General features: G+C 46.6%; 1 pseudogene; it reads right to left on the reverse strand.

Annotated features, from left to right (window-relative positions):
* Positions 1-47: 47 nt before the first annotated feature.
* LOC101569446 lies at positions 48-1,753 on the reverse strand (annotated as a pseudogene).
* Between the last annotated feature and the right edge of the window lie 4,793 nt (positions 1,754-6,546).

Here is a 6,546-nt window from a genome sequence, read left to right on the forward strand (position 1 = left end):
GCGACCTCCTTAAATCTCAAATCTCAAGTCAGAGAGGCTCCTAGCCTTCACGTGCCTTCTCCTCCTGCATCTACAGCCAGAAAATTGGCTCCAGACAGGAACCTGGTAAAAGTCACGGGGCTGACTTTTTTCTTGTTCTTTTCCCCGCCAGCAATCACAATCCATTTTGTCATCCGATGTCTAAAGACAGCTGTTTTATATACTATGAACAGGTTCCTAGTTGAATGTAGAGAAAAGATAAATCCAGGCTTTGTTAATTCTGTATGATTGGAAACAGGAGCTTCAGCCGGCCAGCTAGCTCAGCGGACTAAAGTGGCTGGCTGGGTTCAATCCTTGACATATCGTGCCAGCCCCGCCCCTGGGGTGCGCTAAGGCTACGATTGAGACTGGGCAGTGCGCACCTGTAATCCCAGTACTTGGGAGGCTAAAAACAGGAGGATGCCTGGCAAGGGCAAGGTTTGATCCCCAGTACCAAAAAAAAATTGAGATCATCTGAACTGAGTCCAGCTAGCTAATTATAATTACAAATTTTTTTCACCATAAAAAAAGAAGATTCTGACAATGCTACAATATGGATCAACATTAAGGCCACTGTGGTAAGTAAAATAAACCATTCATCCCCATAAAAAATATATATGAGCCAGGCATAGTGATGCAAGCCTGTAATCCCAGCACTCAGGAGGCTGAGGCAGGAGGATGGCCTGGAATTCAAATTCAAAGAAGCAAAGTAGAATGGCAGTTGTCAGGTGCTGGAGGAGGGAGAAATAAATGAGAGCTGGTCTTCACTAGGTGCTAAGCTGCAGCTTTACTTCGTGAAAAGAGAATTGGAGCTTCATTATGCAGCAGTGTAAAGCACAGTACAAATGCTTGCTATGGCCAAGATGCTAAATTTTCTGTTACACAGCTTTCACCACAATTTAGGGGAAAGCTAATACTTGGCGTCCCGTCACTTTACATTATCTTTAATCTGCACACAAACCCCTTGAGGTGTAGGTGTAATTATTATCTTGACTTTGCAGATGAGACTTAGGCACACAGGTACAATATATCTTTATTTTTTTCTCTCTTTGACAAACTGTTTATTAAATTTTGAATCATTAGGGCCGGCTAAGCAGATTAAAGCACCTGCAAGCAGGTGAAGGGGCCGGGGGTTTGATCCCCGGGGCCTGCTGTGCTCCCCCGCACTGGCAGTGAACTGCAGACACTCCTCCTTGGTCACGCCTTTCCGATAGGTAGCCTTGGCAGAGCCATAGATAGGCGAGCTCCTGGAGCCTCCAGGGGCAAAGGCCTGCCTTACCTTCATACCGCCACGGGAACTGAGTAGACCTGCTCTCCTTCTTGAGGGTCCCAGCCTGCGACAGTGATTCCTGCCATCAGCTCTTCCCGGTATCAGTAACACATCTCCTCAAACAGGCTGGCTGCTGTGGGTACCAGTGGAGGCTCCTTGAGCTCACTGTGCTAGGGAAACCAAGCTGCTAAGTGACGGCACCTGCTACTGCCTGGCTGTCAGCGGCTGAACCCGAGTGGCAGCAGAAAATTCAGTCATGAGTAGGAGTCAGCTTGTCAGTCACTTGATTGGCGACTGTCGATGTAGGACCCAGTGGTTGTTCTGGAGTCCGCCCCTGTCAAACTGCACAGCCATGATCGTGGTCCCTGTGGAGACTCCCCAGTTTTCCCAGCCTGGGGTGATGGCCGCTGGCTCCCAGGCGGCTGCAGGTTCCGCTCCTCCAGCTCTTAGCACGGTAGCCTCCATTTTTCTCTTCTCCAATATATCTTTAGAAGGAATCTCATTAAGGGTTTTCTTTTGTTTTGCTTTGTTTTTGTTTGAGACAGGATTGAGCTCCTTCTGCCTCAGCTTCCTAAGGGCTGGAATTACAGGCATGTGCCACCGAGTCTGGCCCCCTATGCAGTTTAAACAATGAATCTTTGGTACATAGTTTAGTTAGCAAAGGACCAGGCAGATAATTCCATGAAGACAGAGCTCACCTCTGTTTCTTCTTGCCCCAGGTCCTGTCCTTTCAGGGGTGTATAGCAGTCTCAGAGCTCTGAGAAGAAAGAAGTCTGCTCCACCTAATTTGTAAGTACTGCTCATATACGTATATAAACACATATATATGTTCACGTAACTTCTGTTGGAATATTTTTTAAAAATCATTAGGCAATCTTGAAAATCTGCTGATTTTTAAAAACTGCTTAGTGAATTTTTGCTGCCCCCTGCTGGAAAGTGTGTGTACCTGCTGGGGGCTGCTGACCATAAACTACGCACTTGCCTGGTCTTAGCTTATGTTCTCAGAATCTGCTTTAAGAAAGTGTGGCAGAAGCCCGCAAGTCTCTGATTCAAATTCTATTTTCTAAATACTTTTAAACTAGTTTATAAGGAAAACAACATTGTGTGTTTAAAAATTACCCGGTCTGTGTCGGGCGTGGTGACGTCACACCTGTCATGGCGTGGTGATGTCACACCTGTCATCCCAGCCCTCGGGAGGCTGAGGCAGGAGGATTGCAAGGTCAAGGCCAGAGTGAACTACATAGGGAGACACTCTCCTGGAAAAAAGAGTTACATGGCTTGGGAACGTGGCGGCGGGTACTCATCTACCATGCAGGAAGCCTTGACTTTGCGCCCCAGCACCACCCAATTAGATACATACATAGATACATACTACATACCTACCTAATTTTGATTTACCAGGGACTTCTGGTCTTGGAATGGAAATATAGTGTCCTTTTAAATTATTCAATCTTCTTTCTCCTATATATCTGAGCTGCACTGAGCTACTTCAAGTCCTAGAGTTTTCTATAACACATTCCAGTAAGGAAAAGACATAATGTTTTGTTGTTGTTTTGCTGTTGTTGTTTGTTTCTTTTTATGTACTTAGTGCAGGGTCTCACCATGCAGATCAGACTCCTAGTGAGCCTCCTGTTTTCAGCCTCCCAAGTGCTGGGGTTATAGGCTTGTGCCACCACGCCCAGTCTCAATCTTATGTGGTTCCAGGGATTGAAACCTGGTGCTCTGCCTAAGCAGGTGCTTCAGTCTGCTGAGCTATCTGGCTGGTCCTAACTTTTTCTTTTTCTTTTATTTATTTGGTTGTTCCAGGGTCTCACTATACAGCTTGGACTTGTGGTGATCCTCCTGCTTTCAGCCTCCCCAGCACTGGGATTACAGGTGTGCACTACCATGCCCAGACTTGGTAGCTGACTCAGCCTGCCCTGGGGGTGGGGCTGGTGCAGCATGTGGTGACAGGCATCAAATCTTGGTCCCTGCACTTTCCTAAGCTTGCTTAAGCCGGTGCTTTTTAGTCCACTGAGCTATCTTGCCAGCCCCCTAAATACATAACTTTTAAAAAAAAATCATGTGCAATGCTGTGGATTGAAGTCAGGACCTTGCTGCCTATGATCACATGAGGCTTTTTTACTTTATTTTATTTATTTATTTTTATGTATTTAGTCCAGGGTCTACAGGGTCTCACTACATAGATTAGACTCATAGTGATCCTCCTGTGTTCAGCCTCCCAAGTGCTGGGATGAGAAGCGCACACCACCAGGCCCAGTCTCAATTGCCATCTCAGCATGCCCCAGAGGTGGGGCCCATAATGCATGCTGGGGATTGAACCCTGGTCTGTGAGTCTGCCTAAGCAGGAGCTTTAATCTGCTGAGCTATCTGGCCCCACCTGAGACTTTAAGGGTACATGCAGATGTAATACATAACATTCTGCTTCTGACCACCAATGGATTCATGTCTATCTCTGCAAAAATGAGTTTGGGCCATCTCTAAGACTGCCAGAGCCTAACAGTTCCAGCACTGCTGAAAAATCCAAGTCAGGAGTCTCCTGATACTCAAGGCAAACTTTTTTTTTTTGTACCAGGGATCAGATTGAGAACCTTAGGAGCTGGGGAGATGGCTCATTGGAATAAGCACATGCCTGGCAAGCATAAGGGCCTGAGTTCAATCCCCAGTTCCACCAAAAAAAAAAAAAAATCAGAACCTTATGCTTGGAAGGCAGGTAGGTGCATAAGCATATCTCCTTAGCCCCTAAGACAAACTCTTAATCCCGTCAAAATCAGAAGAAATTGAAACACTGCAAATAGACAGTGTCACAAGGTAAACATCCCCCTTCCAAAAGGAAGGGATGGGGTAGAAACCAATGAGACTAAAGAGAAACCAAACCCCAGGGGGGCAACCTTAAATCCTGAAGATCTCTGTCTAGCAACTGGGGCAAGATGCGGTGAGGTGTGAGCTCCAAATGGCTCAGGCAACCTCGCCCTTATGGCATCGCCAGCAGTAATGGCCCTCACGATTTCTCTCTTGGACTGGTTCTGCTCAGTCCTTCTGGCTTTCCTCAGACATTCCCTGTTTCCTGGCTTTTCTAGCCTTCTGGCGTCCCCACTGCGCCTTTGGCTTCCGTCTCACAGTTCACCACCCAGCTTCCAAAGCCTTCTTCTGAAAGTATGTGGAAGCCCCCCTGACCCCACAGCTCTGGCATTCTGAACCCGACTAAAACCAGTACCATGGGGATGATGCCGGCGTGTGCTGCCACCTCTAGCAGTAGCCAGGTGCACTTGAGTCATGGCTGTGTGTGTCTCCAAGTGCCTGGATGGCTGAGCAGTACAAACTAAACCCCAAGCCTCTCTTCTCAAAGCGAAGTCTTTCACGTTTCCAATTCTGAGTCTGTGAGGGATTTCACACGCCCCAGACAGGGTCTCGCTGTGCAGTTCAGGCTGGCCTTGAATTTATGAGGTAGCCCAGGCTGGCCTATTTGAATGCTGAGCTGCCCTGAAATTTCCTCTGTCAGATTAGTCCGCCACCTTTAATCTCAGCGTTCCTCAAAGTCTTAGGACGTGAGCAAAGTGTAGAGATATTTTAAGCCAGAATGAAACACATGGCCTGGAGGACAACTGCCAGGCGTCCTTGGTGTCCATGATGTCCTCGTTCCTAACTGAAACCTCCTGAGATTTTTTTTCTCTGTTTGCCTTTTTATTACCTTTCTGGCCTTCTGAGCTCTGATTAGAGGCTCCCATGTAGCTTGGCACCAGGGTTGCTTCTCCAGCAAGCATCTCCAGACCTTCTAAGTACCTCTCATAAACCACTTCAAAAGGTTTCTTGATCTACACAGTCAGGTATATTCACAGCAACGACCCCAATTCTCTGTTACTGAAGTCTTAGTTACTTTCCTCATGCTGGGATAAAATACCCAAGCCCACAATTTAATTTATTTTTGGCTCACATTTAGTGCATAGTTGAGGGCTCTGTGGGAGGACAGCATGGCAGGACACAGAGGAGAGCTGCCTATAGCCTGGTGAGCAAGAAGCAGAGGGGCTGGGGGGTGGCGGGCAGGGTCAAGGGAGGGAGATACGGTTGCAGGCAGTTGACTTAGATAGAAATATTACAGGCAGTCAGGCAAGGCCAGGCCCTCGAAAGAGATAACACAGAAGACAAGATACCTTGCAACTGTGAGAGAGACGGATGCTCCCGCTGTGGGCCAGACATAGAGACCAAAGATTGAACAAATGCTGACCTCCCTAAAGATTTGTATCCAGGATTGATCATCACCCTGAGGAAGCCTGGAAGAATCATTAATCCAGCTACTACCAGCTAGCTACTGGACAAAGTCCTGCTCTGTATTCATTCCTACTTGCTATGTAACTCGCTTCCCATTTGGTCCTGGGCTGAATCAATTTTACCTGAGCAATGGTACTTGTAATCTCATTGGTTGACCATAGTTTTGTCCCACCTCATGCCCACCTAAGTGAGTTCCCATGTTTTCTACCTTAGACCTGCATGGTTTTATTCTATGAAAGTCCCTGGAAGAGACAGCTTCCCAGGTACCACCTGCTCAGGGCCCCCCTCCTGTCCCTCTCTCTGACAGGAGTTTTCTTTCCCCCAATAAATATATTCTGCTCATAACCTCCGTTTGATTCTAAAATTCATTCTTCAGTTTTAGAGAACACGAACTCGTCCCAGGTACCTTTCAGGTCGGGAATTTTATTTTTTTTCCCCCTATATCATTTGGAGGTCATCCACTGAGATCATTTTTCCCCTACAACAATACAACCTGGGTCATGCCCACAGTGACCCCCCTCTTCTGGCCAGGCACTACCTGCCAAGTCAGCTAGACTGCCCCCACTGTCCCATTTCCTCCTGGAGGCCCTACCTATGATTATGTGAGGCCTAAGGGGAACATGGAGATAGAAATCACAACAGTAGTACAATCTTGATTTGTATCTCATCTGAACAATTATAAAAAAATGGTGAAGTCCTAAGCAATCTGTCTCCAGATTTTTGCAACATCTTAATTGGTTTTATTATCACAAATCTGCCTGAAAATCACCTTCCCAAGAAAGAACCCAAATAATCTAGGGCTGGGACCTAGTTCAATGGTAGGCACTTGCCTGGCATACACAAAGTCAATGCCTTTAAAAAAAGGAAAGCACTCAGATTAGGTTAGCCTCACCTAGGATTTTCTTTTCTTTCTTTCTTTCTTTTCTTCTTCTTCTTCTTCTTCTTCTTCTTCTTCTTCTTCTTCTTCTTCTTCTTCTTCTTCTTCTTCT

Source organism: Octodon degus, unplaced genomic scaffold (assembly GCF_000260255.1).
Source record: "Octodon degus isolate 3935 unplaced genomic scaffold, OctDeg1.0 scaffold00043, whole genome shotgun sequence".
NCBI lineage: Eukaryota > Metazoa > Chordata > Mammalia > Rodentia > Octodontidae > Octodon > Octodon degus.